Consider the following 12053-nt stretch of genomic DNA (forward strand, 5'->3'; position numbering starts at 1 on the left):
TTAATAACCGAGGCTGGACAAGGATCATCCGTAGAGCCGGATTTGGTGGTCAGGATGAGATCTTTTATTTGGGCCGCCGTGACAGGGTTGACTGAATCGAACCCCGAAGTGAGAAAGTCATTATCGGAGATGGTGTTCACCTTATCTTGTCTTGGGGGAGGCAAAAGATTGCCGTTGTAACCGAATGAGTTGAAAATTAGATCGATTTTTCCCTTAAAATGCTATGCAAACTCATTGCAAAAGGACTAGCTGATCCACTCCTTTTTATACTCAGGTTGTTTAGTGAGTTTATTAATGACTACGTAAAGTTCTTTAGCTAAGTTTTGGCAGACTTGATTTGTGATGAAAAATAAGCTGCTTTTTCTGTAACCAAAAGGGCTTTATATTTAGTTAATGTTAGTTTATAAATTTCTTTCTCATGGGAGTAATATTGAGCTCTCCAATTTCTCTCTTGGCATCTACAACCTTGTTTTTCCAGACTAAGGGCCTCTGAGAACCAGGGGGCAGACAGATGAGTCCTACTTAGTCCACCTTTTTTATCTGGACTAATTGATAAAAAGCAGAGTTGAGCCAGGCGGAGTAATTCTCAGCTGCATGTTCAGGATTGGCCACCACTGGGGAGCTCAAAATGCTCAGTAGCTGCTCTAGTTGATTATGATCAACATTTGCCCAGGATCTGTACTGGGCAGCTCTAAGCTTCTTGTTTGGGACTGTGTTAGCTGAAGGGCAGTTGATTTTAAAGAAGATGGCTGAGTGGTCGGACCAGACCAAAGGAAGCACTTTAAGAGTAGAAATATCATTATTATTCAAGAATAGCGCATCAAGCGTGTGACCCCCTTGATGGGTGGGGTCAGTACTAAGAAGTTTAAGGTCAAAGGCATGCATGATTTTAATTAGTGAGGCTGTATCCTTGTCTTCAGTTTGTTCTAAATGAAAGTTAAAATCCCCGAGGATGGTAAAATTGGCATTGCAGATATCTGCCTCTAGAGAAGCGCTAATGGAGTTTAAAAATCTGGCTATAGGACCGGATGGACGATAAATAAGAGAGCCTTGGTAGGGTTGATTGTTAGTGAGCCCAATCTTGAAATACAGTGCTTCACAGTACTGTGACAGCAAAGTGGTGAAATTGGCCCTAAATTTATCCCGGTAGATGACCGCTAGTCCCCCACCTCTTTTAATTGGACGATCTTGCCTATGCAACAGGTAGCCGGATGGCGTAGCTGTGAGAAGTTCTGGCGTAGAAGTATTAGTGGCCCAAGTTTCTGAAATAAATAAAATGTCAAATTTCTGTAACTCAATGAGATCAGCTACTTCAAGTGCATGTTTTACTAGTGAACCAGCATTGATTAAGATGCAGATTATACCCGTGGGAAGCTGTTTCCAGGTGATTCCTGACTGGATCCCTGTGAGCTGGCCAAGGTGAAAGAGTCGGGAAGAAGGAAGTCACAAGAACAGCAAAATCCCTCCGAACTCTGACAGAGGGCTAGCATGTTAAGAGGATTACAATTGAAAACCGGTGTATTTAAATCATAAAGTTCCTTACTTGTAAAAGTGATTCCAGGCCTGGAATCTAAGACGGGACTGGCAGGGGTACTGGCGCTAGGCGCTATCCAGGTGCGGACGGGAGCAGAGAGGCGCAGACAGGCGCAGACAGGCGCAGACGGGATAGCCTTGGCCTGCTGCTTACTGTGTGCTGCGCATGCGCCTACACATGCAGTAATACCATTTCACATACTCACAAATGTCTTTGTGAATTGGTTGCAAAAGTGCTAAAATGGGAATACAATGATAATATTCAGGAAATATTTTTATATTCAATTAGAACAAATGGAATGGAATTTCCCCTCCTTGCACTGTTTCTAACAAGGAGTTTGGTATTTTGGGTCCAATTTACAAAGGCATTTATGAGTATGTGAAAGAGTACTTCTTAATTGAACACCTTTGTGAACTGGCCTCATTATATATAAGATAATCTGAAAAGCCAGATGAAGCTTGTGAACTATAGTCACTCTTCAGAGTGTTAAGGTGATAACCCATCCCAGATAAGTCATCTTATCTGATTAAGGCATCCCTTGAAAAACTCTTACTAGGTGTGTGGTTCCTGTCACTTTCTGTAAGAGCTATAGCTATTCCATGTCTGTTAGTAATTGAGTGACACTAGTGTCTGCCAGATTTTCCCCTTGAAAGTTTAAATCACCTAAGAGCAGAAATATATTCAACGATAGGACATGTGGTGCGATACAATCTATAAGGCCATGGGAGAAATATTTGTTTGCCCCCGGTGGTCGGTATAAAAGGGCCCCTTTAGAACAGCTGGGGAAGATACAGTGACTTTGCCACTTACATAATTCTGATCAGTCCGCAAATAGGGTATCAGTAATTTTCACTTTCCGTGACTCTTGAAAAATGATTGCCACCCCACCCCCGGTCAACTCCCTCGAATCAGCTTTATCATGAAGTAGTTTTCTGGGATGGCCAGAGGAATGCACGGAAGGGCTACTGAATTTAGCCATGTCTCCGTAAACAAACAGATGTCCGAGGATAGCATAATAATTAAGTCCCATATTTCAGCGGAGCGTTTGGCCATATATCTAATTTGCAGTAAAGGCCCTGAAGCACCAGTGGTGCCTTGGAGATCCTAGCTATCTGTGTGTTATCCTCCATAACATTAGATGGCAAAGTCAGGAGCGTTTGAAGATTTCCAGTGCTGATAACCAGCAGAGAATCCCTACCTGAAAAACCATATTTTAGGCATGATGATGACGGGTCCTCAAGTGCAGGAAACCATTGTAGACAGCAGAGACGAAGATGTGATAGTGAGCCTAAGTCATTGCATATTTGATACAATTCCAATGCCATGTACCACTGGATAGGATGGCTTCCCAGCATTTGGCACGCCTTCGGTGTTGTGACCTAAAGGCCTCGACCTGCTCCCACTTGTAACCAGGAGTAAGAAGTGGAAACTAAAGGCCAGTTGGCTGACCTCCTGTATGGCTACAGGGGTATCAAATGCTTTCATGGAGGATGTATGGCGGTACAACGCGTACTGTTACAACGCGTCCCTTTACGACACAGTTTTAACAACGCAAGTCGTTACAACGACTTGCGTTGGGGGGGTGCTGATAGTGAATAGTTTAATTTACTATTCCAACACCAGTCCCCTTGGATAGTAGGGAAGGTGTTGGATAGTATATTAAACTATCCCCTATCCTAGAGCACCCTCCAGGGAAAGTCGTTGTAACGACTTTCGTTGTTAAAGCTGTGTCGTAACGGTACTGCGTTGTACCAGTTACGTTGTAAAGGATATTACCCTTTCATGGAGTGACCAGTTGACCCATTACAACTGGTCCTGGATTGGAAGAGGAACTGCACCAGAAAGTCTAAAAAGTTGGGACGTTCAAGACTTCTGGAGCATCAGCAGGACCAGGCAGGAAATGTGTCCTACTGAAGAGGACTCCGTCCAATACAGCTTCAGGCTTGCCTTCAGGCATGCCATAGCAGGCTCTCGTACATGTTTGCAGAAAATCATAGTGGGGCATGCCTACATTAATGACTGAATGATAGAAAATCAACTAGTTGGGCATTTGGAAAATGGACTGCAGGTCATCTCCAGAAGAGCACATTACCAGCATTCTCTCGGCTAACCAGATATATGATGATAGTTTAAATCAAAATTACACTGTTTATTAAAAAAGGATACATTTTGAATGTGGCCATATTATTACCTTTCAAATAGTCATCATTGGCGATTCAAGGTCTTCAGGGTAAGCAGTTGTGCCCCAGAACAGGAAAAGAGATGCTTTAGAAAGGCACCCCTGTTCATGGAATGTAAAAAACACATAAACAACCCCTGTTCTGAACAATTCAAAACAGAACAGTATGATTGGCTGTCTCAGAGTTTCAAAAATCTATCAGTGAATGTAGGTGTAGAATTGCTAATAGTGAAGGAATCAATGAGACTGGCAATACATTGGTAGCCTTTGTATATGCAATAATGGCTGGGAATACAATATGTAATCTCTGGCGAAACTGTATTATTAATGAAAGAATTGAACTACACACAGCCTAATCATATTTAAAGTGTGAACCTAACTGGAGTGTGTTTACATGGTCGATACAGTGTACAGAAACAAGAGGTAAGAATTGTGAAACTGCCTACTCCGGGACCCGGCTGTAATAATGGCGTTGCATGAACAGTATCGATTTTAGCTTTTATTTGTGTTAAATGTCATTACTGACATTCTGTAGCACATGTTGAAACAAGTAATTTACGCTTACACACACAATACCAATTTACAATCTGTTATTCCTCAAAACTGACTTTAACAATTTGCATCAAATCACAAAAATGACCATCCGAACATTCTGAATTTACTTCCCCTGGGAAATGTCATCAATACAGGAGCCGCTCTTAATCTACAACAACTGATTCCATCGGAAGTTAAACAATGTAATCACTGGAAACTTGGAATAGCTGAGGCTTTTTTCCTACAATTTTGCATTTAACATGGAATTACTCGGTAACACCGCGTTAAATCTCATGCTTGTTGAATCTAGACGTTAAATCCGAATGTGTAGATTAAATACAGACTTTAATTTTAGCCTTTACCGTGAAGCACCGTGCTTGGTGGGGTTAGCCAACAAGGCTAATAATGTGCCCATTTTGTCCCTCTCCATGTGGGCGTGTATCATATATTCCCTGTAATCGAAACATCAGAGGCGCTCCACGTGTACCGCCACCCTTGCCCTATCTTCCAGCAATTCCTGCTGTAGTTCTGGCCTACCGGGCCTAACCCATTGCAAGTGCTGAAGTATTTGTTTGTGTGTTTGCAATCTCGTCCAATAGACTCCAGCTGACTCTGACATACACTGACCCCGAATAGCTATTTCAAATGCCTCCCATTCACTAAACGCCAAGGCTACCGAAACATAATTATCAGTAACATAATGTCTTATCCTCTCCCTGATGGTCTCCGGAAACGTAGTGTCTTACAGGATTTCTGTTTTCAGTCACCAGCTCAGAATACAAGGTCTTTTGCCTTCCCAAGCCAACAACAGGACAGGGTTATAGCCGAAAATGGTCCTTACCAAATATTCCATGTCTGCTAAAGTGCTCAGCACATCTGGCGAACATAAGTGTCCAGTCTTACATTGAGTGCATGCAAGGCTGAAAAGTAACAATAATCTCGATCAGTAGGGTTGAAATGTCTACTACACACATCTGTGATCTTACAGTGGTGTTGCCAAGCAGAGTCTCTCAGACAGGCAAGTGGTAGTGAGTCCCTGAATGGGGGTAGAGGGATGGGAAAGGTCCAGGTTGGTATCAGCTTTGCAAATAAAGTCTCCACTAATACGCAATGTCTGTGGTCTTATATGATAGTGTACCTCCCTTCTACATCCACTTTGTCACTAATGTCCTGAAATGGCACCCCTGGCTTCACCTATAGGCGTGCCCCCCTGGCAAAAGCAGAGCATATGGTATATATAGGATGTCCCCTCCAATGTTTACACAATGCCGCCCCTTCCCGGTTTGTTCAAGTGAGTCTAATGTAACAGGGCTATATGTGCCCCCTCTTCATTCTAGGTACACCTGGACTTTGTAGTTCTTAGTCATATTGTACAGGCCACACATGTGCCAGATTATTATTTTATACATGCCACATCTGCCAGACATCTGTGGTCTGTGTTCCCCCTGTATCCCTAAGTACTCCTATTCAATGATGTGATGGCCCCTAGCCCTACCACGATATTGTGGCATCCACAAGATTCTTAAATTTTACATCCCAACTCCCTTACCCCAGGACAGTGAGGCAACATCCCTTCATCCAACATTATATTACAGTGTTACTCACCAGCAGTCTACTCTATCAGCCTTCCCAACAAAACAGAGGGGGGATGCAGTCCAAATTATCGGGGAGCCTGGGCAATGCTGCTCACCAACTAACCATGTCTGTACTGATGAAGCATTACTTCTGGTCCCTGGGTGCCTCTTGGTCATCTGCAAATGTTATATGCATTGTATCTTTGGGCATTCGCCCTCTCCGGCCCCCCACCCTCAGAGACAGGTGACAGTTGCAAATAAGGTCATCTGCCGTCTGTGGAGCGATGCAGGGCAATCTTATCAACGCAAGATTATTGATAGAACATAAGTTGGATTTCGCTTATTTTCTTGCATCCTATGACCCAGATTGGATCTTTATGACAGAGTCATGGGCCGATGAAGCTTCTGGCCCATACCTAGTTAATGCAATTCCACCAAGCTATGCCATTTCAAGACTGGACGAGCAGGTGGGCCATGAGGGGGTTTGGCACTTGTTTATTTGCTGATCTTTTGGTCTATAAACCTTCGGGGCCAAGAACTCCCTTTCCAAATGAGATAATCAATCTCATAGAAACATTTATGGTGAAGAATGGGTTGACCATTCTGGGTGATTTGAATTTCTATCTTGAAGAGAATACTAACAAAGACTCTATAGCACTCATTGAGAACCTATCGAGTATGGGACCGTCTCAATTGCCTTCGGCTCCTTACACGATGTACGACACACCCGAGATGGCATCTTCTTGAATGACCTTAGGGTGTTATTCCAGCCCGTTCTTCCCTTTAGTTGGTCAGCTCATGGCGCAGTTGCATTTTAACTTATGCCTCTCCTTCAGATAGGAGTGTTCCACCTCTTTGTGATAAGATCTGCAGGAGAAACTGGAAGGGGGTATCTGCAGAACTTTTGATTAACACTCTAGGTAGTATGCCATTTAAGATCCAGGATGATGAGAACAATGGCGCAAAATACTTTGCAGTCTGGTTGGATGTGGATGCCAACAGGGTAGCCCCTACATAGGAAGTTAAGCAGAGGAGGCTTTCACTGTCACACCCTGGTTCAATGAAAGACTGAGAACTCTTAGACAGGCCTGTCGCCGTCAAGAGCGAATTTGGAGAACAGATTTTGAGGTGCAAGAAAAAACTGGCTATAGGAGCAAAATAAGGGAATACAAACTAGCCGTTAAAGAGAAAAGTCCTCATACTGCACCTATAAAATCTGCCAAATCCACTAGAGAACTTTTTATGGTGGTGCATCATCTGTCTACTCCTCCATCAGCTAGAGAACTAGACGGCTCACAAGATTTTTGCAATCAGCTATCCAACTTTTTCCAACGTAAAATTATTGATATCAATGGCAGACTTGAAGTATCAAAACTTAAGAAAACTTGCATGCTGCATACTCCTAGTAGCGAGCCACAGTCAGAACCATTGTATTTTCTGGGGCCCAGGGACTGTGAGTCCAACTTGCTCGTGGTATTTCCACCATCACCCCTGAAATAGTGTAACAACATCTCCTAACCACTAAGTTAGGCTCACCCATGGAATCGTGTTAACCAGCAATCTTTCACAAGGTGGCTGGTACTGTGGTACGCCCTCTTATGGCCTGGATCAATAAAGCTATCCTCTCTGGTTGTTATCTGCATCATTGGAAGGAGGCAGTGATCAGGCTTCTCCTAAAAAAGCAATCTTCTTAGCAAGGATCTTAAAAACCACCGTCCAATCTCGCTACTTCTGCTAACGACCACGATTTTTGAGAAACACATGAATGGCCATCCGATGGAGTTTGTGAAAGAGCAGGGATGGCTGGACAATTCTCAATTCGGTTTCTGAAAACATCATCAAACCGAAACTGCATTGGCCACTGACATGGATTGTGTTAGGCGGCTAGTGGACGAGGGGCAAGGTGCAGCTGGTTCTTTTAGACCTGTCCACAGCCTTTGAAACCATCTCCTCCTGGGTGCTGTTTGAACGTCTTCAAGATATGGGCATTACAGAATGGGCTTGGTCCCTGCTGTCCTCCTTCCTTAATGATCGCTCTCAGAGGGTGCTGCTAAATAAATTCCACTCAGATGTTTTTTCCTTGCCTTGTGGAGTACCGCAGGACTCATTCATGAACCCTACATTATTTAACCTTTATGTATCCCAATTTGCTGCCATTATTCATGCTCACGTGATGTATGCGATAACCTACGTTGACAACAACCAGATCATTGTATCGACCCCTAAGAACTCTGCAGCCACTGCAGATAACTTCTCTCAGTGTATGTCGCAGGCGGAAACTGGATAGAAAGGAATTTCCTCATACTTAATGGTGAGAACAGCGAGGTGTTGCACTTTGGGAAGCAAACTTCGATCTGGAATGGTAACTGGTAGCCGGACACATTAAGCACCCTCCCGATTCCAGCTGAGAAGGCCAAATATTTTGGGATGATCCTAGATACTAAACTTTCTCTGAATGGACAGGCCATTCGCACAGTTGCAACCTTCTTCTGGCTTATAAGGAAGCTAAAGAATATTTTCCCCTTCATCCCACTGTCGGTGTTCAAGAAGGTTGCACTAGCATTGGTCATGTCCAGATTGGACGATTGTAATTCCCTCTATCTGTATTCTAACATCAGTACCCAGGTAAAACTCCAGGAGGTATGGAATGTGCTCGCTAGAGCAATCCTTGCCATTCCTAAGTGCCAGTCAGCTGCTGCGGGGCTGTGGGAGCTGCATTGGCTCCCCATCAGAAACCGCATTATGTTTGAGGCTATCTGTCTCTACACAAGGCTCTCCGCCAACACAGCCGGAATGGGAACAGCAACTAGCCTTAGCAGATTGCTGCTCGACCAGCCCCAGCCCCGGGAGGAGTGGTGGGTGCTAGTGAGAAGGACAGCTTCTGCTTTTGTTACGGGGAGTGATATTGCAGCACTGCTGCAAAACCAGCCCCCATTAACAAAACCGCCCCCCACGGGTACAAAACCAGCAACCAGACCCCAGCCCTCCAGTCCACTGGGAAAACGCATGGTGCCTGCTACGGACAGTCCGGCCCGTCTACCATCCAAGTCCTGCTAAGATTATGGATATGTTTCATCAGTAGATTCCATATAGAAACCTTCACTCTGTCCACCGCAATTCACTCATCAGCCTAAGGTTTGGAGGTAGAGATGGGGGGGCAGCCTTCTCAGTTGCTGCTTCTGGACTCTGGAAGGAACTTGCTTCCTCAATCTCTGACTGCGATTATTGGGCATCTGCCTTTCAGAAAAGCACTTAAGACCTGGCTTTATAGTTTTACTAGGCATGTTTTTCTACAATGAAAATGGTGGTTTGATTGACACTGATCTGTATCTCCTTGATTCTTATGGGTAAATGCTGCGTTTTATAAATCAAAAATCAAATCAAATCTCGTTTTCTGGTTGGAGTCCAACGTGGAATCGGTTCTACAACCTTTAATAACTGCAGAAGAGAAATGTACTACAGATATTTAATAGGAGGAGCAGTTGCCTGATGCCCAAACCCAAAAAACAAATTGTTGTAGAAAGTGATGCGTTCTAACGCTGTTGCAGCTAAATGTGGCATATTCCTGTTTTAGCATGAAAGGAAACCACTGCTCCTCTTTCACCTATTCTGCATATTATACTTGCAACTGTGTACTACTAGAATCATAGCTTCAATGCAAATCGCTTTTGGTGTTGTTCTAATTAGTAAACCAAGTATTACAAACAAATGTGGAATGTACCATTGCATATTACTTTGAAGCCTACAGACCTTTACAGCATGCACAGTCAAAGTAATATATAAAAATAATGTATTTTGTCTGTTACGCCTTCTGCTGAACTCGATTGAGCATCACAGTTTTGGATGTCCTTAAAATACAGTGTAGAACTAAATGAGAGTTAAAAAGTATGAGGTCACTATCCATCTGGAGGTGTAATCCTCTTACCTGTTAAAGGAGAATAACTTTAAAATAGGTGAAAAGAATGATTTGCTTTCCCGGATAGATGCTGAGCATAGCAAGAATAATTTACAGTGGTGTAACTTCATGTGCTCTAAAATTCATTCAATTGGTTCGTGTTTGAATCATAGCATGCCAAGCACTTCAATATAATTCACTTTGGAATTTCAGATATGCATATTACTGTACTTCATCTAATAGGTTCAATATTTCTGTCCCCAAACAGATTGAGATCAAGACTCAAGACAGCACAACAATACACCATATTGTCCAGATCGTTATCCAGGTCAGCATTTCAGGTACTTTATTGTCTGATATGTCACAGCTGTTGTTATTTCTTTAGCCTCTGATACTGTTCCAGTGGACTGGTGCACACATATGGGGATTTTAATCGGTGGATTGAAGCAGATCTTGCAGGCAGCAGCCTCGGATTGTTGACTCCTCACTCTAGGACACAGCCACACACACTTCTGCCATAATGACTCTACAACACACCAGTGATGGCAGAAGTGGGAGACCATCTGTCTCTAAGTTGATCAGTCTGGCCTGGGACACTTATCTCCTAGTACCTGCAGCAACCCTGCTCTTTGTAAACCATGTAGCTAAAGGTGATGCACTGCAGGCCAGTGGGTGTCTACAAAGAAGTGGGTTCATCTCGTCCTCGTTCTTTGGTGACCAACATGGGGGATGTGTGATCTGTTTTGCCTTTCCCTTCCGAGGATATTTAAGCTGGTGTATGTCAGAGAGCCAAGACAAGGGGCAGCTCTGTTCAAGACAAAAGTTAAAAGACTGACCAGGTCCCAAGAAACCCAGAGCATTGCTGGCATTATTGGTGAATTCCATGTCTGGCTCACCTACTTTTCTCTTCCCAGGGTCCTTGTTGCTGTGTCATCTGCAAGGTCCAGGGCCACGCCACCTTCAGGAAAGATGAGGGAGAGAACAGGTCACCCAGTCGCTCACCAACCAACACCTCAATCTGAGCCTAGTACTATATGTACAGCTTTTGAGTTCCACCAAAGTCCTGTCTCACTCTTGTGGGACTTTTCAAGGCAAGGCTTTCCCTATAGGTACCACTCCTGCCTCCCTTGAGATGTGGCCTCACTCTGTGACTCACTTCAAATGATGTATTAATATTATTATTAATTAGCATTTAATAGAGTGCATTGCTACCCTTAGGCATCCCAGCGCTTACGACAGCAGGCAGTCAAGTACAGTTCACGCTCACGTCTGGAACAGCCACGTGTTTAGATGTTTCCGAAACGTTAGGTGGTGGGTCATTGACCGGAGATCAATGGGCAGCAGATTCCAAAGCTTTGCAGCGTTGTAGGCAAACATTCGTCCTCCAGCATGTGCTCTCTTGATTTCCGGCACTGTCGTCAGGAACAAATTTCCTGAACGCAGACTTCTTGAGGGGCGATGGAAGGCTATAACTCCGAGGTTGTTTTTAGGGCCCCTACCCCAGAGTGTTTTGTGTGCTAAACATTATGACTTAAACATTATGCGTTCCTTGATTGGTAGCCCGTGTAGCTCATTTAATGCTGGTTTGGCCAAGTGTGCTTTAGGGATGTTGCACAGCAGCCTGGCTGTGCAATTCTGGACCACTTGTAGTTTCCTTATTGTGGACTTGGAGTCCCCAAGTAGAGAGAATTTCCATAATCCAGCCGGGATAACACCAGTGCCTGGACCATGATCCTGCGTGCTGACTCAAGAAGGAATGGAAGGATTTTTCTCATCTTCCTAATGATGCCGTAACATGACGCTGCTAATTGTACTGCTTGATGGTCAAAATTAAGCAACCTGTCCAGCCAAACACCCAAACTCTTAATCTTTTCTTTGGGCTTTGGCACCGGACCCAGACAGTTTGGCTACAGCTCAGGCATGCCGTGGCGCTATGGCAGTTCCCCAGGACCATTAGCTCAGTTTTGTCTCCGTTAAGCTTGAGACATGACTGGTACATCCACATGGCCAACGTTCCTAAGCAGGATTCTAGATTAGCTGGCACCTTCTTTGGGTGGCTTAATTCCACCACTAATTGCGTGTCATCTACATAAGTTATAATATGGATTCCATATGGCAGGACTAACTCTGCAAGGGGCCTCAAATATATATTAAATAGGGTAGGACTCAGTGAGGAGCCTAGTGGCACTCCGCAAGTAAGTGGCACCCTTCTTGAGGTATGGTTGCCCTCAAATACCTAATGTGACCTTTTTATCAGAACGGATTTGATTTAGGTGAGAAGTTTTCCGGATACCCTAATCAATCTTAATCTATCGACGGAAATGCCGTAGTTAACCG

General features: G+C 44.0%; 1 long non-coding RNA gene across 1 annotated transcript in view; it reads left to right on the forward strand.

Annotated features, from left to right (window-relative positions):
* LOC144772567 (uncharacterized) overlaps positions 1-10071 on the forward strand; it is an 858949-nt gene extending 848878 nt beyond the window's left edge. The window contains exon 4 of the long non-coding RNA XR_013599804.1: positions 9985-10071. This is a non-coding gene — a long non-coding RNA (uncharacterized LOC144772567). The remainder of the gene's footprint in view (positions 1-9984) is intronic.
* Positions 10072-12053: the final 1982 nt, after the last annotated feature.

This window comes from Lissotriton helveticus, chromosome 8 (genome assembly GCF_964261635.1).
Source record: "Lissotriton helveticus chromosome 8, aLisHel1.1, whole genome shotgun sequence".
Classification (NCBI taxonomy): Eukaryota; Metazoa; Chordata; class Amphibia; order Caudata; family Salamandridae; genus Lissotriton; species Lissotriton helveticus.